Source organism: Protopterus annectens, chromosome 2.part0 (genome assembly GCF_019279795.1).
Source record: "Protopterus annectens isolate FY-2018-M chromosome 2.part0, PAN1.0, whole genome shotgun sequence".
NCBI classification, from domain to species: Eukaryota; Metazoa; Chordata; order Ceratodontiformes; family Protopteridae; genus Protopterus; species Protopterus annectens.
In genome coordinates, this window is record NC_056728.1 from 1,961,401,663 (window position 1) to 1,961,429,514 (window position 27,852).

General features: G+C 39.3%; 1 protein-coding gene across 1 annotated transcript in view; it reads left to right on the forward strand.

Moving 5' to 3' along the window:
* LAMA4 (laminin subunit alpha 4) overlaps positions 1 to 27,852 on the forward strand; it is a 1,355,623-nt gene that overhangs the window by 606,919 nt on the left and 720,852 nt on the right. The gene's annotated exons all lie outside the window — the stretch shown is intronic.

A 27,852-nucleotide genomic window follows, 5' to 3' on the forward strand; every position in this document is an offset into this window, starting at 1 on the left:
AAGAAGTCAGCCACCTATGGCAAGGTTAGAGGTGATAAATTTAAATAATCAATAATGATGTAGTATATACAGTATAGTGATTATGGTCAGAAAATAGCAAAAAAGGAATGCTTGTTATACACTTTTCTAGTCTAAGAAAAGTATACAACAGCATTGCTATGGACCTTCAGGTTATTTTATGATCTAGTCTCAAGCTGTTATACTCATGGCGTCCACCATGGAAAAGAGGGGAAACATTTGGCAGCTTTGAAAGGTATAATCCACATTGTGCTGCCACAGGGAACAAAAACTGTGGCACAGGCAGGTATCTAAACACTTTCAACATTGTCAGTTGATTAAAGGTACCCTTCACTTCTGGCTCTTGTCTGTCTAGTCATGGTATTAAGTGTGTCACAGCTTTCAAAATAGTAAAGTATTTGTTGCTGCTGCATATACTTTTGCTCTGTAACTGGTAATATGCTAGGGCAGATGAAGCTCCCTTTCCTGTAAGCATTTCTGATCAGGTTATACGTTCTTGAAAAGGATAGCAAGAGTCACCTCTTCATCTTTGCTCTGTCCTACTAATGAGGTAAATTTTTTGGTATCCATTTATCAAGCATGTAGTGCATTCATTATGATTGAAGGCCTGATCATAATCTTCTGCATTGTGGACTATTACAGCCATGACAAGGGAGACCTGGTTATATGTAAATAGTCGTGAAAGCAGTTAGATTTGCATGGCTCCAGGGTACAGGTGGATAGTGCCATGAGTGCAATAGAAGTGACTGAGGTTCAATTAAGCACCAAAGCACTAAAGGACCTAGCCTGAAGAGGGTGAGGAATAAAGGGATATAGCCCACTCCTGTCTACCAGTGAAGAGATTTGTTTGGATTAGTGGGGACACTGCATAGTGTGATCTCTTTGGTGGAACACAGAGGGAGAGGGAGGTATCACTGCTAGTGGTGTGAGGAGAGGGGCAGGGACATTTAGAGGGAACAACTCTTGAAGTAGTGAGGGGAATTCTACTATGGGCAGTCCATTTTACACCTGTTCTATGTGCCTTCCCAGATGCACACAGCTTGGGCTGGGGAGAAAACTGAAAAAAATTGAACTGCCCCTTGATGGCTGTCTGAATGAATGGAGCTGATGATTAACAGATGGGGTGGTAGCATAGTGCTGAAAAACAAAAAAGAAAAGTGTGAGAACTTTGTGTAACATTTAAGCATGCAGCTGGTCATGTAGAAGTTCATGCTCATGTTTTGCTTTCTGTATATTGTATAAAAACCTGCTAAATAACACCAGTCATTGGTATGGTTCATAGCCGGCCTTAGGCATATGCCAACTAGGCGGCCGCCTAGGGTGCCGGTCTAGAAGGAGTGCTTTTCCAGTATTTATTTGGTGTAGGTAGACCAGGATGGGGCACCAGGTAATGTGGTGGGGGGCGACAGTGAGCCTTTTTGCCTAGGGAACCAGTTGACCTAGGGCCACTCCTGGTATGTTTTACTTGGTTACACAAAAAATATGTTTACCACCTCAACAAAGTAAACATTCAAATACTTGGCTCATTCAGTTCTACAGCAACCTTCTTCCTATCCTTTTCTCTCCACTCTCATCCAGCCCTATACTCCCAAACACTCCCTCTGCAGCTCACAACAGAACAGGCCCAATAAAAATATTGGAAAAGTAACTTTATAGCTATTCCATTGCAAATGCCTGGAATAAACTACCTCACAATGTCAGATGTATCACTGAACCAAACACTTTTAAAATAGCAATTAAAGACTACTTCCACAAATCATGGCCATGCCTCTGCCAGGGCCTAGCATAAACTGCCTCCACTACCACTGAGTGCTGCCCCCTTAGTTGATATCATACCAGACCTATTACAGACACCTCCTGCTCTCTCTTCTTTCTAACGTCTCCTACTATTCATACTCCCTTACTGCCTCTCTGCTACAACTTACCAGCATTAGCCTTTTATATCTTGGTACTTTTCACCTCATGTATTCTTTACTAGTGCTATTTTTCTATATACCTCTTTCCCTTTCTACAATGTCATTTCCTAAATCTACTTGTAACTGATCTTACTTTGTTATTATCAAACATTTAACCGTGTTATTCCCTGATGACAAGTCTCCGACTTATTTGTACTTTTCTCATTTTTATACAGAATGTGTTTCTCATGTTAAAAAATAAATAAATAAATAAACTTACTATATACAGATTCCCTTAGTTATTCATTGTTTAATTCATATTTTTATTTCATTTTTTATTTCATTTTTTTCTGTGCTAATAAATGTCTATGCATTGTAATACCGGAGCTTTTCTCCTTGGGTCTCTGCTGAAAAAGGGCTTTACCCAGTCAGACCAATCTTGTTAACAAATGTCAAATAAAATAAAATAAAATTATACCTCCTTTCTTTCTTTTTGCACATGCATAGTCTATAAAAATGCTTTCACATGTCTAGAATAAGCAGAGTTTTGTTTCCTAGTATTATGAATTTCCTATACAATGTGATTTTGGTGACTGGCACTGTAGTATTTCTATTTTGTTTTAGATGGAAGGCTCTAAAATTAGATATGCAGATTTAGATGATGGGCTAACAACATGACCTTTCCTAGGTCAGCAACTGCAACTACTATACTAATTAAAGCTGATTGTCTCTGATCAGCTTTAATGTTCGACTAGTGCTGAATCTGTAGGCTTCCACAAAAAAAGTTTCTCAACACTTAAGATTTCCTGCAAATTTACACAGACTTCATATCGTTGCTGTACATGTCTGAAAACCTGTGTTGTTTTAAACCATTATTTTCAATACCAATTTGTATCTTAGGTCTGACATGACTGCATTAGTATAATTCATCTTTTTGCACATTAAATTTCCTAGATGAGGTTCATAATTTGCCTTTTCTTCTCAGTTTCCATTCCATTTCATAGATATTACTGTTTTAAACCATCTTTACATCCATTACGTTCCTTTAAGTCTCTGCCACATCATCTACTGATGAACTACCTACTGGGTATATATTTTGGAATCTCTCAGTACTGCCTTATAAATCTACTTGTGCAGCATCATTAACACCAGCTTATACCCCCTGACCTCTGATCACCCTCCCCGATACCTGTGGGTTGTTCTGTTTATATCTTTTCGTATGTGTGGCCTCCAGAGCTGCACTCATTATTTCAGATGCAATCATTGCAGAATGTGATGTACAGTGGCGGCTGGTGACTTCAAATTAAAGGAGGGCTGCAGGAGACAGCTGAATGGGTGGGGCCAATGGGAAGCGGTGTGGCCAACTAGAAAGGGGTGGAGCTATGCTCAAAACCACAACAACTGGAACTTTAATTAAATACGCTGCCCTGGGTGCCAAACAGTCATTACGAGAGTCCAATCAAGACAAAATGAAGTGTAGAAGAAAAAAATATTTCAATGCATTGGCAACATGACAACTTACTTAATATCCAGATGGAAACAGGTTGTGAGGCATGAAAAAATAAATTACTTTTTAAATACATTACTGGAATGCCAGTCAAAATCAAGAATAAAAAAACAAGCAGCACTCAGTTCAAACCACTACTCCTTGCACTGCAGTTCTAATTATAATTTATATTCAGCTTTATAAAATTACCAAGTAACATGCTGAAAGTAGCAATCTCTGTGATACCCCCACTTGTAAAAATGTTTCTTATCCAAAAGACCTGCTGCCTTGTTTCATGGGGAAGACATGATCAAAGTAAAAAATGAACAGCAAACAAGAAACAAGCTCAAGATAAATTGCTTAATGGATTCCTGCACAAGTTATGGACCACACATGATAGAATGGCATTCTGTTTAGTTTACGGGTAAAGCCTGCAAAGATGACTGCAAGTCTCCAACAAAAGATGACTGCAAGTCTCCAACAAATGTGATGAGCTTCTGAAAATACTGTAATCCTGTCCTTTTATTACAAATACTGTCATATGCATTTCAATACCCAAGGCTTATACATTATCTAGTTATGTAAATATTCTCTGCATGGTAACAATGAAAAGGCTTTCAATGCTGGTAATTCTTTAACAGTATGCTTATTAAAGCTTACTTGCATCTTACAATCTCCAACAAGCTTACCTGATGATCATTAAATCATTGCTACTTAAACAGAGCAATAGGGCACTGTGACAGCATGCATTTCCTGAATAATAAGAAGCATAAATCAACAGTATAAAAAATATGACAGAAAACCAGACATTCTGCAAAATCAAGGACAGATGAAAAGCCACGGTCGTACTTGTGGTCTACCTTGGATGGGGGAATACTCTGCACACTTACACTGCATAACTGCTCCTTGCCTTCCTTGGACACATCCAGAGCCACTACAATGGGGAGTGGGGTGCAACAAGTGTGTCATAATTTGAAATGTCTCTGGCTGACGATGATGGCTCTGACACTCATACCTCTCAACTTCAGAGCAAGAAATCTGGACAAAGCCATACATAGAACTATTAGTGGGACACAGGCCCAAAAATAAGGACAATTTTAAATATTGTTCTTATTAACTTAGATAATAGAACAGTAGTAGGTCTTGCATTAGTACGAATTTTCTGAAGGGTATGAAATCTGAAACTCAAATATCTGCCATTATTTCCTAACTTCAGTCTTTAATGACTTGCCACTAATTTGCCAGAAAACTACAATTTTATGAAAAACAGACCAAAAATGTGATGCAAAAATATAAAATTACCACACAATACAGCTGTCAAAAAAGGGACACCTTTTTAATATTAACACTGTTAACTTGAGCAGCTAACAAAATAAGAGCATCTACATGCATTTCTGAAATAAAAGTACTCTATAACTCTGATCATTACAGTTATATATCATTGTAAACCCTTCACTTTTTCTTCCGAAATTGCCATTTTGAGGAGGGATTATTAGGCGAGAGCAACATTTTGAGCAGAAATTAGGGACAATTGAGAGGATTGGATATTCCTAATTCTACAAAGCGATGTGCACATACCTCTCAACCTCTTAATGCAGGAAATCTGGACAAGGCCAAATATATTGGGGGAACATACAAACACTACTAAAAATTGCTCTTGTATAAACTTAAGACAGTTGATAGAATAACAGGTCTTGCATTAGCATGCATTTTTCTGAAGGTTATGATATCTGAAACTCAATGTCTGTCATTTAGTGACTTCATTCCTAAATGATTTGCTAGAAAACCACAAATTTTATGAGGTACAAACCAAAAATAAGAAGCAAATATCTATTCATTCTGCAAAAATATGGACAACTGAGAGGTATAGTTCAACCAGGGCTGTCTGAATTTGCTACCCTTCCCCCCTCACAAAATCATGGTCGAATGGAGCCTCCCCCTGCAGCCATTCCAATGTCCCATTCCTTGGTTATTTTGCCCCATTTACCATAAACACTGTAATGTGCATACTGCTTTACTTCTGCAATGATTTAGATTTCATTTGAAAGTTTTATTTTGCATTTTACAGCACAAACCCTAATAGATGTCTGTTAAACAATGCAGTCTCACAATGAAAATAGACTTAGCATTAAAACTTCTCTGCCCTTGAAACTCACATGCATTGAAACAGCATTGAAACCCACATTCAAAGAAAATACATTTTGCCAGTGGCAGATAAAGATTAACTTTGGGCTGTTTTCAAAATCATAGGCCCCTTGAACATGAAACATACACATGCTCTTTGATACACCTTCCTGACTGTATTACATTATATTCCTTGTACAATACAGTACAGTTGTTAGAGGGCATTTTAAATGTATTGTTTTGAACATTTTTCCAGTAAACAATGAAACAAAATGCATGCACCAATGGCAAAACTGATCAATTCAGAACATTTCCATCATAAAAAGTGTACTCAACCTTCTATAGTCCACCAGTACCAGTAAATATGCACAATCTCTGAAGTAGTAAAATCCACATTAAAGAAATCTGTAACTAATAAAGAGGTTGCTGCTAGCAAACAGCTTTATATGTCATTGTTTCATCTACAAATAAAGTGCCTGTTGCCCTTGAAGAATAAATTGCCTATGTTGCATGCATTAAAAAAATGATAAGCTAGTAATACCGCAATAGGGAATGGATGGCAAACTGATAACAGGTTCATAGTTACTAGGTATCTTTGCCAAAAAGGACTGCAGCATCCACCCCCTTTACAACGCAGTACAGTATCAGCAATGCATCTACCTACTGTGGGAGTAGAACCCACAGCCTTCTGCATCAAAAAGCAAGCATACTACCTGTTGTGCTATTAACAATGCACGCAGACTTAGCATAAGCAGCACTAAATTTTGTTCCCCTGCAGCTCTCAGCTCCTTGTAAAATCTACACGACACTCAGCTGTATCTTTGAACTTTGCAGCACAAGAAATCTGGAAAAAGCCAAAATTTATTGGGGGGGGGACAAAAGGCCAAAAGCCATGGACACATTTTAAACATTGCTTGTATAATGTTGGAAAGTTGCAGAATAAAATGGTGTGTTACCACCATACATTTCACTGCCACATCTTGAACCCAGAGGACCCTGTGCAAAACAGTCAGAGAAACATACCACTATGCCAAATCAGCTGAAACAGAGGAAGACAAACTTAAATGGCTACCATTTAGTGAATTCAGTTCTCACCATAGTTGTCAACCTCTTAGCAAAAAACACCTGAAAAAAGCCAGTAATGTGGGAATACAGCTGCCAAACATATTCAGTGAATTCAGTTCTCACCATAGCTCTCAGCCTCTTAGCAAAAAACATGTGGACAAAGCCAGTAATGGGGGGAATACAGCCCCCAAACATTCAGTGAATTCAGTTCTCACCATAGCTCTCAACCTTAGCACAAAATACCTGGACTAGGCCAATAATGGGGGAATACAGTCCCAAAAATATGGGCAAATTTCAAATATCCATGCTATAAACTTAGACAATTGCTAGAATAAAAGGTTGCTTTACCATGTACTTTCTGAAGAATATGATGTCTGAAATTCAAATGCCTGTTATTTTTAAACATCTGTTAACCAGGAAACTAGTCTAACTTGGAACAAAACAAAGCCAATTTTCAGCAGAGCAGGGAGAAACACTCCAGACACATCTTTGTAAGGGATGGGTGGACATGCAGACCCCACACAGAAGGCAACCCAGCCAAGAATCAAACCAGAGAACCTGTAGCTGTCAGGCAACAATGCTACCAGTGCACCACTGCACTACAAACCTTTGTAAGGAAAACTGAAGGTACAGAAACCACAGATTTTATGAGGAACAGAACAAATATGAGGCAAAAATCTGCAATTTTTTACAAATAGTGGTGGGTAGGGAATTCACGTCCTTGCCACCTGCAGCCAAGGTACAGGGTTCAAGCCTGAGTATCTCTACTCATGACTATGTGTTAACAGGGGCATTTCACACACACACACACACACACACACACACACACACACACACACACACACACACACACACTCCACGTAAATGGGTCCGGAATCACTCAAAGCAGCAAACCTTACCTCTCTCCTGATTGAAGCAGCAAATCTCCATTGTCTGTAACGTGCTCAACTTCTACGCTTCCCTGCAAGCCACACACAAGGTCCAACTCCACCATTGTCTGGAAACCCGTGCTCAACTTCAATGCTTCAAACTCAGCTTACCTCTCTCCTGATTGGTCCTGCACTCGAATCTCTGCGAGATCTTCTCTCCTGATTGGTCCTGTCTGTTGATCAAGCAGTCACGCTCCTCTATTCTGTGCGGTCATCTACCGCACAGATTCCTGGGCATCTGCAGGGCAGAAAATACCTTCCCTGTATCTGGACTGTTGACTCAGGCAGTCAGAGTTTGCACAGATTCCTGAGCATCTGAGTGTGTCTGTGCATGCACGGAAGTTCCAGTACTTCTAAAAAAAATTTTTTTATTGTTAATTTTATGTTTCACATTTTTTATTTCTTTTGTTTCTAGGTGGGAGGGCTGCAGTCCTGCAGTCCAATAGCATGACCTGCCCCTGGTGATGTAGCAGCAGCAGTATCACACCACTTCCTATAGGCCACACCCTCCATCTGTAACCCAGCGGCAGCAGTGTCACACCACCTCCTAGAGGCCACACCTCCATCTGTAACCCAGCAGCAGTGTCACACCTTTTCCTACAGGCCACACCTTCCATCTGTAACCCAGCAGCAGCAGTGTAACACCACCTCCTATAGGCCACACCCTCCATCTGAAACCCAGCAGCAGCAGTGTCACACCACCTCCTACAAGCCACACCTTCCATCTGTAACCCAGCAGCAGCAGCAGTGTCACACACCACCTTCTACAGGCCACACCCTCCATCTGTAACCCAACAGCAGCAGCAGTGTCACACCAGCTCCTACAAGCCACACGCTCCATCTGTAACATAGCAGCAACAGCAGTGTCACACCACCTCCTACAGGCCACACTCTCCATCTGTAACCCAGTGCAGAGCTACACCATCACCCAGCTCACAAGGATGTTTAACATTGTACTGACATAAGTCTTTACCTGCACCCCATCTTCTGTGAGACACTGTTCCCTTTTCCACTTTATTGTGTCAAACCTTGTGTTTATCAGATTATCTGTCTGAAAACCAAGCATCTATTTGCCTAATGTACTCATCCAGTTAATGAGAATTAATAGCAGTGCAATAATACACTTGAAATACCAGAATTGATTGTTAAGGGTTACTACTCCCTTCATTGTAAGTTCAGTATCTGTACTGCCATGTACATTTTAGCCCTGAGATATGTTTGCCCATTCTAAGTGTCTTCAGTGTCATGTACATTGTAGCCCCGAGATATTTTTGCCCATTCTAAGTGTCTTCAGTGTCATGTACATTGTAGCCCTGAGATATGTTTGCCCATTCTAAGAGTCTTCAGTGACATGTACATTGTAGCCCTGAGATAGGTTTGCCCATTCTTATTCTAAGTGTCTTCAGTGTCGTGTACATTGGGCCATCCAAATAAGTCCAGACCTTCCAGTTTTTAAGGAGTTGTACAACTGTGGCAACATTAAACTTTCACCAAAGCACTTATTGTTCATGTATGAAGGGCTGGTAAGTAAAACTACACTTTGCTGTTTGGTTGTACCATAACCTGATAGAACAGAATAGCTGCTAATCAAAAAGTACCTGTGAAGATAGTTCACACAACTCCCCAAACAAGCAGCTGCCTGAACACAATGTGGCAAAAATAAACTTGGCAAAAAGAAAGCACCTAAACAGTTAGGTCATAGGTTCATAGGTTCATAGGTAGGTACTAGGCTATCGGCCCAAGGGCCTACTTAAGCCTAGCCAACAAGGTTCCCTGGCTTACACCACCCAAGAAAGTTATTTTTCCTGTGCCACTGTCAAGCAGAGACACAGAAGTGATCCCCAGGATGTATTCCCTATTTCCCATCCACTCATCAAGATTTTTCTTGAAGAGTGCTAATGAAGAACTCTGCTTGACATAGATGGGTAGCCTGTTCCAGAGTATGGGAAGTCTCTGGGACAGGTATCTATCCTTCCAGCATGTCCTGTTTATTGTGGTGACAAGGTTTAGGTCCCTAGAGTGTGTAGCTCAGAGGGATTGGGATTTCTTTAGGTGTAGCATGTCCAACAGCTCTGGGTCTGACATAGCTTTATATGTTAGGCAGAGATCACCTTGCAGTAGGCAATATGCTATGGAGTAAAGCTGAAGTTTTTTGAGACGGTCAGTGTAGGGCATTTGTTTGAGGCCAGTAATCCTCTTTGTGAGGTACTTCTGTGGCCTTTCCAGCTGCTGCAGATGTCTTTTGAGGTAAATTCCAAAAGGGGCATTGTACTCTATAATGGGTCTAATGAGTGTCGAGTAGAGGGGAACAATGACCTCTTTTTTCCTGGATGAGAACCCTTTTATGATGAGGTGTGCCACGTAGAAGAACTTCCTGACTACTGTGGTGATGTGACTATCAAAGGAGAGACTACAGTCCACCTGGGTCCCAAGGTCTTTTATCACACATTCAGTGTTAAGTAGATTGCTGCCTATGTGGTAGTTCATGGGTACAGAGTTTTTACCAAAGGGGATGACACTCAGGGTTGCCAGATTTCAAGCCCCCCAGGTAGGGACAAAAAAAAAAAGAAGGTCTCTCACGGCAAGTGAAGACCAAAAAAAAAAAAGGTCTTTAGCTGAACACAGTTCCACATTAAAGAACAGTGGCTCAGTAGCTCTGCACTAAACATGGAGCTTCTCGTGTTTAATGCATTGCAGTTCCGCATTCAACACAAGTAACTCCGTGTTTAGCAATTTTTGATTGACCAGTATACCGGCATATGGGCCAATCAAAAATCGCTAAACACGGAGCTTCTCGTGTTTAATGCGGAACACAAGAAGCTCCGTGTTTAGCAATTTTTGATTGGCCTGTATGCCAGGTATACGGGACAATCAAAAAAAAAACAAAAAACAAACAAAGCGGAGGCTGGCCGGGATTTAAACTGGCAGGGCGGGACTCGGGATCAGGCTGCTGATCTCGGGACAATCCCACCCAAATAGGGACGGCTGGCAACCCTGATGACACTGCACTTTTTGGCATTGAGCTTGAGGCCATGGCTCTGACACCAGGCATCTGTCTCAGTGAGGCCCTTCTGTAGGATGTCCACATCATTTGGGGACTTGACTATGGCTCCGAGTTTGCAGTCATCTGTGAACTTCATTAGCCAGACGCCTTTTGTGTTAACCTGTACTTCAGAGAAGTAGATACCAAACAAGAGAGGTCCCAGGACTGAACCCTGTAGTACTCCACTTGTCACTGGTTTGAGGTCAGATTTGGAGTCTACAACTTTTACATTGTGGGTTCTGTCAGTGAGCCAGTTGGCAACCCATCGTGTGACATAGGGATTTATACCTAGTTTAGTGAGTTTATCTATAATTCCAGAATGGGGGATGGTGTTGAAAGCCTTGGCAAGGTCAAGATAGGTTGTGTGAACCACCTTACCCTCATCTAAGGCTTTGGTGACTGCCGCAAAGAAGTTGATCAGTTTCAGGAGGCATGATCTGCCTTTCACAAACCCGAACTGGGTGGGATCCAGAGTTTGGAGGTTACCAATGTCTTTGTTTATGAGTTCCATGATGATAGGTTCCATGGCCTTGCAGACCAGGCTCGTCAGGGTAATAGGACGATAGTTCCCGGGATCAGTGCACTTCCTATGTGGAAACAAGACCCCTCTCAATAACTTGTGTGTGTGAGTGTGTGTGTGTGTGTGTGTGTGTGTGTGTGTGTGTGTGTGTGTGTGTGTGTGTGTGTGTGTGTGTGTGTGTGTGTGTAGATCTAGATATAGTGAGATCCCTCTCTCTCTCTCTATATATATATATATATATATATATATATATATATGTATATATATATATAGTCAGATAGATCATAGGATTATAGGAGGTTACTAGGCTAATGGCCCTGGGGCTCTTAGAAGCCTAGCCAAGAGTTTATCCCCAAAAAGAAACCTCAGCCAGCACCTGTTGCCTCTGTCAGTGATGGACAAAGGTGAAACCCCTGGTACAAATTTGTGGTTTCTCATCCACTCATCAAGGTTGTGCTTGAAAAAGGTCAGTGAGGTACTTCGTTTGACATGTATGTGAAGTCTATTCCAGAGATGGGGCAGCCTCTGGGAGACAAATCTGTCTTTCCAGCAGATTTTGTTGATGTTGCATATTAGATTCAGGCCTTTCAAGCTGGTAATGAGTGAGGACTTAGACTTACGGATGTGGAGCATCTCTAGTAAGGCAGGCTCCGAGATTGCCTCATAGACAAGACACAGATTACCTCTGAGCAATCCATATAATACTAAGTAGAGTGATAGTGATTTGAGCCTGTCTGCATAGGACTGGTGTTGGGGGCCATGGATTCTCTCTGTGAAGTATTTCTGTGCCTTTCCAGTTGGTGCAGATGTTTGAAGAGGTACATACCAAATGGGGCATTATACTCAATTATTGGTCTAATGAGGAAGGAGTATAGAGAGGCAATAACCTCCTTTTTTCTGGATTCAATCCCTTTACTTATGAGATGAACCAAGTAAAAGGCTTTTTCTGACCACCGCCGCTACACGATGGTCGAATGTAAGATTGTTATCAACCTGAGTACCCAGGTCTGTCACTACATGTTGTGTGTTTAGGGGGTTGCCATTGATGTGGTAATCAGTAGGGGCTGTATTTCTGCCAAATGGTATGATGATATTTTATTTTGCATTTAGCTTAAAGCCATGACTTTGGCAGCAGTCATTAGCCACTGTGACACCCTCTTGCAGTATGTTAGCATCATTTGGGAAGTCAGTGATAGCACCCAACTTACAGTCATCCACAAACTTGGTCAGCCACAGGCCTTTTGTCTTTGTCTGTACCTTTGAGAATTAGATGCCAAATAGTAGGGGTCCCAGGACAGATTCCTGGGGAACTCCACTTGTGACAGGTCTGCTATCAGAGGTGGAGGTGCCTGTTTTGACCTTGAGAGTCCCGCCAATTGGCCACCCACCTGATGAGATAGGAATTTACGCCAAGTTGTGTTAGCTTTGCGATGATGCCTGAGTGGGGGACTGCGTCAAAGGCCTTGGCCAAGTTAAGGTAAGCTGTATGTACTGACTTTCCCTCATCCAGGGCCTTGGTGACAGTCTCAAAGAAGTCGACCACATTCAGCAGTCAAGATTTGCCCTTGACAAATCCAAGCTGGCTGGGGTCAAGTGCTTGGAGATTGCCTATATCTTTGTTTATGAGATCCAAAATAAAATGTTCCATGGCTTTACAGATCAGACTTATCAAGCTAATGGGGTGATAATTTCCATGGTAGATATATACAGATATAGATATAGGTTCATAGGTTCATAGATTCATAGGTAGGTACTAGGCTATCTGCCTGAAGGCATTTATAAGCCTAGCCAGAATGTGTTGGCTTTCGCCACCCCTTTAGATTAGTTCCCTGTGCCTCTGTCCAGCAGAGCCATTGAAGTAATCCCTGGAGTAAACTTTCTGTTTCCCATCCACTCGTCAAGGTTTCTCTTGAAGAGGGTTAACGAGGAGCTCTGCCTAATGTAGATTGGAATCTTGTTCCAGAGCATGGAAAGTCTCTGGGACAGGAATCTATCCCTCCAGCATGTCCTATTTATTGTTGTGGTGAGGTTTAGATCCCTGGAGCATGTGGCTCGAGGAGATATGGTTTTCTTTAGGTGGAGCATGTCCATCAATTCTGGGTTGGACATGGCCTTGTATGTCAGGCAGAGATCACCTCTGAGTAGGCGGTATGCAACCGAGTACAGCTGGAGTTTCTTCAGTCGAGCTGCATAAGGCATCTACTTGAGGCCAGTGATCCTCTTGGTGAGGTACTGCTGTGGTCTTTCCAGTTGTTGCAGGTGCCTTGTAAGGTCATCCCAAATGGGGCATTGTACTCTATGATGGGTCTGATGAGTGATGCATAGAGGGGCCCAATTACCTCTTTCGATCTGGAAGCAAACCCTTTTGTGATTAGATGGGCCACATAGAAGGATTTTCTAACCACTTTGGCAATGTGATTATCAAAGAAGAGGTTACTATCTACTTGGGTCCCCAGATCCCTTATTACGTCTTCCGTATTTAGGGGGCTACCACCTATGTCGCAGTTTACGGGTACTTTGTTTTTTCCAAAGGGGATGACTATGCACTTTTTGTCTTTTAGCTTGAGGCCATGGTTTTGACACCAGGTATCTGTTCTCAGTGAGACCCATTTGGAGGATGTCTGTGTCAGCCAGAGAGTCAATTATAGCCCCTAGTTTGCAGTCGTCTGCGAGCTTGGTCAGCCATAGTCCTCCTGTGCTTGTCTGTACCTCTGAGAAGTATATGCCGAACAGGAGGGGTCCTAGGACTGAGCCCTGGGGAACGCCACTTGTAACCGGTTTAGAGTCAGACCTAGCTCCCACAACTCTTACCATGTGGGTTTTTTCCATGAGCCAGTTGGCAACCCATATTATGGATGCAGGGGTTTATGTTCAGGCTGGTAAGCTTGTCTATAATACCTGAGTGGGGAATGGTGTCAAAGGCCTTTGCAAGGTCCAGGTAGGCTGTGTGGACCACCTTTCCCTCATCTATAGCCTTGGTAACTGTCTCAAAGAAGTCCACAAGGTTTAGGAGGCATGATCTGCCCTTAACAAAGCCGAACTGGGTAGAGTCCAGTGTTTGGAGGTTTCCAATGTCTCTGTTAATGAGATCCATGATGATGTGCTCCATAGCTTTGCAGACAAAGCTAATCAGGCTTATAGGGCGATAGTTCCTGGGGTCTGTTGTGGCTCCACCTTTGTGGAGTGGAATAACCGTTGCTGTGCACCACTCTGTGGGCATGTAGCCTGTGGAAATGCTGAGTTTAAACAGTGTGTTTAGGTGAAGGGGTTAGTTCATCTTTGAGCTCATGTAGGATGCAACCTGGGACACCGTCCAGTCCCAGTGATGCTGTGTTTTTGGCTTTGGAGAGGGCTGTTTTAACCTGAGTGTCTGTGATTTCAGGGGCACTACATTCTTCTGGTATAGTTATGGGCCCTTTTGGGAGTGAGAGGGGAGTGAAGTTTGCACTGAACCTGTCTTCCAGGATGTTGGCTATATCGGTCAGTTCAGTGTATTTTGTGCCATTCTGCACTAACTCCGAGCAGATCTGAGAATTGCCACTTAGATTCTTGACATAGCTAAAGAATGCCTTGTGGTTATCTTTGGAGTCCATGGCAATTTTTCTTTCAAAGCTAGCTTTGGATGATTTTATGAGGGAATGTAGTTTCTTGCTGATACTGATCAGGGATGTCTTCCCTTCTTGGGATTTTACTCTTTTCTGTACTAGTTTCCGCCTTCTATTGTATAGCTTGTTTATGGCAGGGGTCCACCACACTGGTTTCCTTTTCTTGGAAGAGTGAGTCTTGATTTTGTTTGGGATAGCATGATCCATGCATTCTTGTAGGTACCTGTAGAGTGCATTAGTAAAGGATTTTGCAGCTTAGACAGCGTTATCCTTTAGCATGGAAGCTTTGAAACTTCCCACCTCCGTCTTAAGTAACGTGAAGTTTGCTTTTGTAAAGTTTTTCACAGTGGTTTCTTTGACCGGGGTGGTGGCAGAATGTGGATATCCAGAGTGATTAGTTTATGGTCAGATCTAACCAGCAAGGGGTTGACCTCCAGCATGGAACACCAGTCGCCCATATTGGTGATGACCAGGTCTAATATATTGTCACGTCTGGTGGGGGTGTTGACCAGTTAATCCAGGGCATTTGAGTTTATAAATTCTATGAAATGTTGGGCAAGGGAGTTTGTACTTGAGTAGTTCTCCCAGTTAATGTTTTGGTAATTGAAATCACCCAATATCAGGGTGTTTGGTAGGAACTTTATATTTCCCAGTGTTTCCAGGAATGCGGAGTGGGGGTCCTGGGACATGGTGGGTGATCTGTAGCAAGCTATAATTTGAATAGCAGTTTTGGCCGTTGTTAGTTTCACATGGATGATCTCTGAAGCATTGTACTGTGCCACTAACCTGGAGGTGTGGGTATCCTTGATGAATATGGATACTCCCCCACCTTTTGTATTTTGGTCCGGGTTTTGTGGCCAAAATGTATGGTATGAGTTGTAGCCTGGTAGTGCTGGGGTGCTCTCTGGAGCCTTAAACCAGGTTTCTGTTACTGCACATATATTGATTTTCTCCATACTGAGGAGTGCCTCGAGTGCATGCATTTTGAGGTTTAGACTTCTGGCACTGAGTAGCATTACTCTCAGTTTTTTGCTACTTGTGCTATTACGGCGGTGGGTTTGTCTTTTGAGTCTTGCCTAAAAAAAGGCACTATGGGGGTGGCAAGTGCCTTGGCCAGTATTTGAAAGCCTAAGTGTGACAGGTGCAAGCTGTCTCTAGCGAAGCAGCATGGCTTGTCGAGCATGTCATCCAGGCTGACAGACACTGGATCCCCTTTGAATGACAGCTGAAACTTAGCCAATTGTTGAAATTGATAATTTTTCTCTATACCGTGGTATCATTCTTGGTGACGACAGGATGCTACTCAAGGTCAGGGTCATATTGGCCTGGGCTACGTGATCAGAGAGCTCCTCCATGTCCAGGGAGGAACGGCTCAGGTCATTCACACCAACATGGACAATGACAGAGTCATATTTGTACTTGTTCTGGAGTGACCTGAGTGCTTGTGTTATGTCGCTGATCCTGGCACCCGACAGGCAGCTAACAGTAACCTTCGCCTTATTCAGCCTAGTGAGTGGGATGTCAGTGTGCCTGACTATAGAGTCACATATTACTAGTGTGTTGGGTATGTTATTTTGCCTTAAGAGATGTGATTGTGTAGCACACTGGTTTTGTGAAGTATGTGTTTCATGGTTTGTGTTGGGGGGGGTGGAGGTTGCTTTGATGTCTGCTTTGGAGGTCTCTGTTGCTTCTGTAATTTTTATTTAGAGCCTCTGAGTATGTTTTTGTGTATTTATGTGTGTTCTTTGGTGGTGTTGGTTTCATAGGTCTATGTGAGACTGGTGGTGGGATGCAACTAATTCCCTTCTCCTCTTGACTGCTTGGTCCAGTCTTGGGGTGAGACAGCTTAGCCTCCAGTTTGCCTGTATAATTGCATTTCTCGCATGTATTAGTGTTTGGTGGAAGGAGGAGAGGGTTGTCTGTGTACATGAGGCAATTGTAACATTGCCTCAAAATGCCTGGATTCACCAGTTGGACCGGAGAGTATACCTGAAACTGCCCTTTGGACATGCCTGGATAGGTACAGTGAACTGTTTTACTGATTGGCTGGTAAGGTCGAATAGAGAGCCTTGTCCTTCTCTACAGTATAGAGGGGGTCTAGTGCTAAGGTTTATTAGTGCTTGCTATGAGTTTTGAGCAAGTACCGGTATGAGAAGTGAATGGTTTGAGTGCTTAAGCTGAAAGTTTGTCTAGTTCCAAGGGAAAAATTGTTGAGGAGAATTTGTGGAGCCAGGAATAGTTATACCCTAGCTAACCGGTGCTGCCCAGCGCACAAAACTGTGCAAATGCGAGTTTTATAGCAGGGAAATGAAAGAGATAGAAATTAGCCCAAAATGGCCAATAAACTACTAATTTCTGGGCTGAAACCACTCCTCCAGGGACAGATAGGCTGCTCAAAGCTCCCTCTCTCACAGTGAACAGAGAAATTTCCTTCTATCCAAGTAAGGTATGGGCAAACACAGAAACTTGTAACACAGCCCTGAATTTAGCACTAACCTGAAAACTGGACTATACTAGCTTAGAAAGGCAGGAAAACAAGTTTTTTTTTTTCAGAAAATAAAGCAGATACAATCAAAAAAACACTTTAAATACACATAAATGGCTATCACACTTGAGTGTGTAGCCTACAACAGTTTAACAGGTAATTTAAACACAGAATGACTTTGCTAAAGTGCAGGCAATAAAATAAGTACAATATGTAGCTGAAACAAGCTTTTTAAATCACAGAAGCTCTAGAAAATTGGCATTTTAGGCGGAATTAGCTAAAGGTAGCAAGAAAATGCAGAAAAATGATACTTAATCACTGCAAAGTCTCTCTTTTGTCTCTCTGCTGCTGCAGAACTCTGCAGGGCACCAGACAGAAGCTTGCTGAGCTGTATACTAGCACAAAAACCTTGCAAATGCAGGTTTTATAGCAGGGAAATGAAAGAGATAGAAATTAGCCCAAAATGGCCTATAAACTACTTATTTCTGGGCTGAAACCACTCCTCCAGGGACAGATAGGCTCCTCAAAGCTCCCTCTCTCACAGTGGACAGAGGAACTTCCTTCTATCTAAGTAAGGTATGGGCAAATGCAGAAACTTGTAACACAGCCCTGAATTCAGCACTAACCTGAAAACTGGACTATACTAGCTTAGAAAGGTGGGAAAACAAGTTTTTTTTTTTTTTTTGTTTTATCTTCAAAAAATAAAGCAGATACAATAAAAAAACACTTTAAATGCACAGAAATGGCTATCACACTTGAATGTGTAGCCTACAACAGTTAAACAGGTAATTTAAACACAAAAATTATTGTTAAAGTGCAGGCAGTAAAATAAGTACAATATGTAGCTGAAACAAGCTTTCTAAATCACAGAAACTCTAGGAAAAACTGTGTTTTAGGTGGAGTTAGCTAAAGGCAGCAAGAACATGCAGAAAAATGATACTTAATCACTCCAAAGTCTCTCTTTTGTCTCTCTGCTGCTGTATATAGGAATTTACGCCAAGATATAGATACAGATATAGATTCCAGATAGATGGTTATAGATATAGAAATAGATATAGATATATATCATCTCTATTATCAGACAAAGTTATACAATGAGAAATATCCCAAAAGTAAAAAAAAATACTGTCAGTCCACACTTAGAAACCATACCAGCAATGATTTTCAATCAAAATCAGTGATCAGGGAGTTCAGCTTTGGCAAGTTATGCTTGCTGAGTTAGGGAGCTTGCTTAGTAAGGAAATTATTGTAACCTCCACAGGAACATGTGATTAACAGTGTTGTCTGACTAATAAAAGTTAGTTATTTGCATATGCACTGACACAGACACGCACACGGCCAATATATGTAACCACTGGCTGGTAAGCGTTTCTTAAAATAATGCTACTGAAGATACAGAACAACTTTAAATAACTGTAACACTTCTGTAAAGCATATTATTTGCTTGCACTTGTCTGTGTGTATATGTGGGTGTGTGTCTGTCTGTCCATGTGAGTTTGTGTGTTTGTGAGTGTGTCTGTCTGTGTGAATCTATGTGTTTGTGTGTGTGTCTGTGTGTCTATGTCTGTTAGAATGACAGAATGATGAACAGCATACAGTGTTGAATTTTATGTTTTTTTTTTACTTTGACAGCAAGGCTGTGAAGTCTTTCACATACTAAAAAGTGAAATTACTCTGCTTCAGGCACAAGCAATCAGTTATAAGTTGTCTCACGTGTTGTAATGAAGCCTGCCATTGACAGGTAGCAAATAGCAAATGGAAAAACATTGCACTTTTCTTTTTATAGCAGGCAATTTCTAGGATGTTGTTGTCATGGTGACAAAGCAGACAACTCTGTTTTAGGCTCGCAGGCTGCTATAAATGCAAAGCACACATCATTTGAGTGTATGTATTTACTGATTCGTGTATGTACCCATACACACACACACACACACACACACACACACACACACACACACACACACACACACACACACACACACACCCACACACACACACACACACACACACACACACACACACACACACACACACATATGCAAACACACAGGCACATACACAAATAGTTTTGTTCCATACAAATGACAATAGTAACCTGATATCTGAATCCAAATGTATCCTTGACTAAAACTGGCATCAGCTGTTTATTTTTATTTCAATATTTTTATTAGAATTAGAATTAAAGTAACTATCAATATTTTCTTCAGGAGAGACAGTATGTGAATTTATTTACATTTCTCAGTCTTTTACACTAAAAACTCATTTTCATGGAATCAGCTAAAGAGCATTTTTTTAATTTTTGTAGTGTTCTGCCAATATTAATCTGTATCCAGAGATAGTTCTTAGTTTTATTCCATACATGCGTTGATGAGTATTTTTAATATACCTGTATGCATGCATTTTCTAACTACCATTTTTTTCAATGTCTACAGAGTCTTTACCTCGACTTAAAGCTGAGTGGCAAACACGAACTAATGGCTCAAAATGAAGTTAATATTCTAATTCATGATTCGTTAATAAGCTGGACTGGGTTTGGGGGTCTCTGATCATAATCAAATTATTATCTGTTCAAAAGTTGAAACCAAGAAATTCTCCTTAAGAACAGAGTGTAGCAAAGCTTGAGAGATGAATCTTGCCATCCATTTTAAGAACATGTAATTGTTTATCAGAGAGAGTATTGATTATAATTCTTTGTTGTAAGTACAGTATTACCTGCTCCATATACTACCAATTACAGAGAGAGAGAGAGAGAGAGAGAGAGAGAGGGAGGTAGAGAGATAAAGAGAGAGAGAGAGAGAGACACGAGTATTTTACAGCACGGAAGTCAGTTAACACACCTAGTGCTGCCATATAAGTCTTTGTAGTACATAGAGTTTTAGTTAGTCCACTTCAAGGAGAAAATAAAAAGCTTTTTTGTAAAGGTTACAAAGGCCTTGGGCAGTGGTTAGTCCATGCATGCTGCTTATCTTAACCTGGCCAAGGCATTTGCACTACCCCCCTTACTGGTATTATTGAAATATTAGACAGACTTAATGTAACCCATATGTTGTCCACTACATTGCAAACTTGATATTTAATAGATCCCAAGTTGTGAAAGTTGCTTGTACCCTTTTTGAATGTAAAATTGTAACTAGTGGGGTGACTCAAGGAGCAAAGCTGGGCCCTCTCCTGTATGGCATTTTTTGCAGACATCCAAACCAATATCTTAGAAGTATGGTCAATCAAGTTGGCTAATGACTACATGCTGAGCACTGTTAGCTACTCATCCACCGAGATTAAATACCTCCATCATGGGCTGGAGTACGTACATACCCGATATACCAAAAAAGGTCTCAAGCTAAATTCAAAAAAGTACAGTGTAGAAGCATTCAAAAAAGTTACTCCTACCTCACGTTTTATAAAGAGTACTCCTATTCAGACAGATGCATTAATTAGGGACCAAAGTATTTATGTGGGCAATTATCTCTCATTCAGTCATCATGTGTCCACCATATTCAAGAAATCATTGTATCTGACCCAGATAATTTCCAAAGGAATATCTTCTAGATCCAAATAAGTCTTCTTCTCATTGTACCATTCCCTTATCAGATTCATTATCTAAAACAATGGCTTTTTGATATGTACATATTTCTTAACTTGGAAGGTCCCAATGATATCAAGCTAAGAAAATTAAAGGCCTTTAAGCCTTTAATTATCATAATGTATTAGCAAGGCTGTCCTTGTACTCAGTAGCCTAATGTCTGCTCCAAGAAGAGCTGCATCTTGCTTTCCAGGACATGAAAGATGCAGTCCTATCTGACCTCCTATTTCTTTGTAAAATCAGTAGCTTTACAAACATTAACATGAGGGACCTGTGGCTACAGCAACAAATAAACAAGACGCTCAAAGTTAGGCTCCTAACTCTGCATATTCCCAGTCTATGGAATAGGTTACAGGTCAAACAAAATTCTCCTTTGACTACCTTTATGACTATTTTTGATGATTGGATGGGTAGACTCAAATTTGCCCAGGGTTATCATGTACAGCCCTGCTTGATTTGGGAGTTGAGCACTATTAAGGTCTTGAAAAAGGTGTTACAAATATTATTATATGCTACTTATAAGTGTATATGGCTGGACATCTTAAGGTTCCTGTGATTATCTATTCTGTCTTATGCATACATTCCTATAAAAAACAAACTGTAGGAGTATAAAGTGTTTCTCCACTTTGAAAGTTGCAACCCTTAACACTGTTTCATGGACAGAGGCCAGAAGAGAAGATCATTTGATTCTGTAAAATCCTTAAAACCTGTAATAGACTGTGCTCCTGTACACCAAAAAACAAAAGTGTTACAGTCCAAAGTGTGTTACAGCAATTAAAGTTGCTTCAGCTTTCAGTCACTGTTCTATGATAGCTGTTGATTAGGATCTAGTGTAACAAAGGGAGGATATGCAAACTGCAAAAAAATGTAACCAAATGTCAGGACTGAACCTTGGACCCTGGAGCTGTAAAGCAGGATCTAACCACAGAGGCACCATACTACCCATATCTGTGACGTACATTTTGTGATGAAAGAGTGGTAGAGTCTCAGATTATGAAACTGAGTTCTGTAATCTTTCACTATAAAATATTTCATGTGTCACACGACTGAGACACCCATAGTCCATTTATCCATTTCTTCCTTCTTTGTTAGGTTTGAACTATTCTCAGTGACATGAGGGAGCACCATAGTTGCAATTATTTAAGACGTCTATCAAACAGAGCCTTAGGGAATTTCTATGCATTTTATGATTGGAGTGTCTCATGTTTTTTTTTCAGTCTAGTTCTGAGGTATAACTTAACTTTTTCTGTGTCGGTTTTTATGTATTTTAATTGCATAAGGATTACATAAGAATTTGTTATTTTTTTGCAGGAGTTACTTTTTATTCTGTTTGATCATAGTGGTTTGGATAGATCATGTCTTTTTTACCCAACCAAATGACAACTGTGGTCAATGTTTTTCTTTCTTTTCTTTCTTTATTTTTTCAAGATTTTTCATTTTAAAATAATATATATATATATATATATATATATATATATATATATATATATATACATATATATATATATATATATATATATATATATATATATATATATATATATATATATATATACCTAGAATATTTAGTGAACACATTTTGGGGGCTGTGTGGCTATATTTGTGTTGTAGATTGATTTGTGCTAAAATGTATGGGAGCTGTAGTATATTTATTTATTGTGTATATTCTTTTTTTTTAAGATGGGTTAAAGTGTTTCAGGTTTGCTTGTATGTCTGTTTTTTTATGATGCCCCAAGACTACATAAATGCCTGATGATACATAAAGGATATAGGTTAAATTCTGGTGATGTATTAAGAGTGCAGATAAACAAGTAGCTGTACATCACTGATAAAGATAGGGTAGAGTGTAAGGTATTGATTTCAGTGCCACTATCTATGTTTTGTTTTAATACGCAACCATTAAAACAACTCCTGGCATTAAAAGTATACTGTGTTGTGCCTTGACATGCTGACTGATGTTTAGGCTACAGCTGCAGGTGGCAAAAGTTATGACTTGATCTAAGAGCATTAATGTTTACTACATGCTGATGTATAAAATTTATATAGCAGGTAAGATTTTAGAAAAACAAGATATTCATGCTTGGACCACCTTAACTCTTTGGTTGGTGTTTTACTGCATTCATTAAGTACTGGGTTTATGGGGCATATGTCGCATTTGCATCTTGTTTGTGCAATTTCATTATGTATTCATTTAATTCCTGGAATTCTTGCTAACTCTGTCAGATTACCTTGTTAATGTATTAAAAAGAAAATTTCACAAACTTTTTTTTTAAAAACAAAAATATACAAACATCAAGAAATGAACAAACATTCCAGACGCATGCTAAGAGATCCATATAGTTCTACATTCATGTTCAACAATCAGTAAATAACCTAACAGAAAAAAACAGTGTAGACATTAGAGCAGATCCAAATCTTCCACTGATAATCCAGCTCTTGCACCATTGCAAGATGCAATCAAATTTTTATCTGCACTGGCCAGATTCTTTGCTAACAGAGATCAGAGATGAACTTTAGTGTTAGCTGCACATTCAGAGTTACAAGTTACTTATGACATCTTTACAGTCTGTTTGATCAATTACTGTCAGATACTCCCCATCCCAAATGATGTTAACACCTCAGGATAGTTTTGTTTGCACTGTGTTTACATCCCAGTTATTGAACCAAGGTATATACTTCCCATAATATGTAATAGCTCGCAGACTGATTTCTTTGTATTTACCCATGAACCTATCAACCTAACAGTAAAAACATCTGTATTACTTCTGCAGGTAGGCGGTGCAAGTAAAATGGACAGCACTATTTCTATTTGATCTTTAATGCTTTCCATACCGGAGCAGACACAAAACACATGCTCCCATGTGCCATTAACCATGTCACCACATTAACATATGTCCAATGGTTAGGTAAATGTGTTTTATAAAGACAGGAGTATAACAATTCCAGGCAAGAAATTTCCAGGGAGGATCTTAACATTTCTTTTTTATCTGTAGCATATTTAGAGGGAGGACAAACCTTACACCAAACCATCTGAAGGAGTTATCTCCTCAAAAGCATAGCCCATGTGTCTCCACATCTGTCTGTATCTCCTTCTTAAGATCCCATAAGCTTGCATATCTTCCAGGCATAATTCTCAAGTTTTAACTACAGAATTAGGGGAAACATAAAAATAATGAAGGGAAAGTCCACATATCAGAGAACCTTTGAAAGACTAATGCTGTTATCCAGAATTCCCCAAAACAAAGTTCAGTTTTGGTGCTAACATGCATACATACGTACAAATATTTCAAGCGCAGGCATTAATGCTTTTCTAGCCTGCCAATATACCAAAAACAGTTGTTCCTATAATACGTGCCCAGGCTGTTCTTATAAATATCTAAACTAGTGCCTGCTTTAATGTAATTTGGTAGTCTATTCCATGGATCAGCTGCTCTCTCAGAGAATCAGTTAGTACACTTTTCATTCCTATAGAATCTTCTACACAGGTTTTCTGATGATTCTCTACTACTTTTTGATAACCCCAAACATTCCCAGAAGTAGTTGTCTCTTAATGCCCTAAATACTTGTATAAGGTCTACTTTTAAATGTCTGTATGAGACACTGTACAAATTCATATATTTTAGTCATTCATAATAACTTAAATTTTCACATCTAAAACAACACGTAAAAAGGTCTCACAGATAACCAACTGGTTACAAACACAAAAAGAAAAATCTAGCAAAGCTAGACTTCTTACTTTTTGATACCTTAAACCTCTTGCATCAGAGGCCTCATGGGATACATGCAAATCACCCTTTAAAGATATCAGATGTTTAAGCTAAATGGCAAAACTGAATGTCCATAACTTTTTCTTTTACTTTCATTTTTAAGCCTATTTATGGACAATTTCAGGTCATTAAAGCCAAACACATCTAGGTGTGGACATGCATGTTTCTGCCTTCTTATTACATCATCAGCACAGGATAAGGTGAATGTTTGACTTTTGGAAACACAGGGTTGTCATACCCAGCTGATATCCATAAACATTAAGGTGTCTATAAAATATCCCATCTAACAAACTAAAACAAAGAGGAAAAAGGTCACACAGATAACAAACTGGTTAAAAACACAAAAAGAAAAATCTATCAAAGCTAGACTTCTCATTGTGTGATACCTTAAATCTCTTGCATCAGTGGCCTCATGGGATATATGCAAATCACCATTTAAGGATATTAGGTGTTTCAGCTAAATGCTCTTGGAATATTTATGCTGTACGTTTCTTAGTTTACTCATGCTTGTTTTCTTATAAGGTGTCCATATTATTATTCCATACTCAAGTGTGGGTCTAATGTAACTTCATCATTTCTGATTTCCTAGATTTTATAAATATTTTTATACAACCTATAGTATAACTATCATTAACCAATTGGATCATATGATTAGAAAAACTCAAACCTCAATCTACCCATATACCCAGGTCCTTTAATGAAAATACAGTTTCAGTCACTGTGTGCTGTATTAAATATTCACCTTTCAATTTATGTCTCCCAAATCTCATCTGCTTAGTTTTTCATGTATTTATCAGCATATTATTTTCTTGTACCCAAACAGTCAATTTAGTCAAGTTTTTTTGCAGATACGCCCTATCTGTAACAGATGTAATCAGTTTACCCGATTTCAAGTCATCTGCATGTAAACTGTAGAACACCTCAGATGAAAAAGTTAGGTCTGAAAGATACAACCTAAACAAGTATGGCCCTAGGACAGAGCGCTGTGGCACACACTGACTGTAACCTCGAATTACACCTGTCCACTTGCTGTATGATACTTGATATGTCCTATTTGTAAGCCATGCAGTTCTCAAGAGTACATCAATACCAAACTGTTCTTATTTATTGATCAGTGTTTTATATATGACACTGTCAAACTCTGAAGTTAAATTCATATAAATTACATCACAGCACAATTTTTCATTCATAGCTGTTATTATATTGCTACAGAACATCAGGTTACAAGTGGTAATTTATCTATTTTCAACATATACATGCTGGTTTCAAGTACCAACCTTTCCAATTCTGACAGTAACTTATCCAATATTATCTTCTGCAGTGTTTTCCTACAATATAAAAGTAAACTTAAGGGCCTATGTGACTGGGTTTGTCCTACTTCCTTTTCCCTTAAAGATATGTTAAACAAGTGCATGTCTGCAATCTTGAGGAATCTCCTCATATTTTTATGACCATAAATAATAGATATAGCAGTAATATAAGTTCTTGCTGAAATGTTCTCAGGTCATTATTATTAATTTCATCTCCTCCCACTGCTCTGTTTAGATCCAATTTGTTTAGATCTTTTCAATATAATCTAATTTGATTTCAGTATCTGAGGTTACCTGGATGTCACTATGACAGTTTATCAGCCCCTTTGTGGAGCCAAATTGCTTTGCATATGATTTTTTAAATATATGTACAATCTATTGCATCCAAGAATACATTTTAGAAACTTCACACAGTTTATCAGTTTGCTTGTCTTTACTCCTTCCCCATCTTATATATCTATAAAACGGTTTCCTATTATGTTCAATATCTTTATATACATTTTCTTCAAAGGTTTCTTGATTTTATTGCATACTATGTTTAATTTGTTCATCCTGTATGTTTATTTCAATATTCAAAATTGTAGTTTGATCTTTTTTCTATTTCTTATATTTTTGTCTCTCTTATTATTATGGAAATATATCCTCTTAACATTGTGTCCCTAGAGCCTGATGTTAAACATTTAAACATTTTCTTTTATTTTTCGCATTCAAACAATTTCTCTTTCAAAACTTTCCATATTCCTTCTGCAATTTTTCCACTGAATATATCATTCTAATTAGATTTACTTAGTAACATTTTTGTTTCCATATAATATGTTATTAATCTACTGTGCATTGGTTTAGCTTTCAATTTGGCAGATTTTTCTAGCAACAAATTAACCTTTGCAAACTTATGATAACTTAACCTTTATTTTCTCTACAAACCATCTAAACTTTTTCTAAATATTAAATGGTTGTCATATACCTTGTATAGATTCTTAACCAATGTTTTTATTATGTCTAATTTGTTAAAATTATTTAAACTACAGATTTTTTTGTTTTATTTCTGAAGATTGTAAAATTATTGTTCTTAAAATGTTTTGTAATAATTTGAAGCTTTTCTCCCTGGGCTGCTGAAAATGGGCTTCTACCCAGTTAGACTTTCATGGTAATCAAGTGTCAATAAATAAATGAAGACATAAATCACTGTACATTAACAGTGGTGAAACTTGACATGAAGTACTAGTAATTTCTTTAGGAACACAAACAACGTCTAGTTTGTTCAATTCCCTGGTAGGCTTTTGTACAATCTAAAGCAACTGTTTTTCCTGAAGATACATTGCAAATATTTTCCTTACTTTGTAGGGACAGATCAAAACCTTGAGACAAAATTACAGGCATCTGCAATAAATAGGGGCAGTTAAGGGATGTGATCCCAAAACAGACAATTGTCTGCCTGTCTACTTTTCTCCCAGTAGATAACCATGGAGTTTTTCTGATTCCAGCTATCCAGTCCAGACTCTTCCTGTGTCTATAAATTAGTGTACCTATTGGGACCAATGTGCTGGCCCACAGTAATATATATTTAGTCTTAAACAGACACTTTAAGAGAGCTACTGCTGTTCCAGACATGTATATGATATAATTCTTAGTTTACAGATCTGCCAAAAGTCAGATCTACTCCTACCCTCCCTGCTGTGCTGTATTTGAAAAAAAAAAATTGAATCCCATACTGGCCTGATATCCTGGGCCTGTAGGGTATAACATTTTAAACTGAGTCCCATAAAATCGCTGTATGGATCTAAAGCACCATGGTCCCATATTTATTTCCTTAAATTTAGCTTGCCACAGGAAATCCTGTGCTTACGCCATCCCAAGTAAAATCAGTTAGACTTTTTTATTACATTTAAAAGACCTATGGTTAGTTCTAACAGAAAAAAATGAAACACTTGTAGGACAATTTTAAGGCTTACACTTTCTGCTCCAACTCCAGTGGAATCAATGTCCATGCCTTCCAATCTTCCTTACTTTTAATTAAACTTCCTG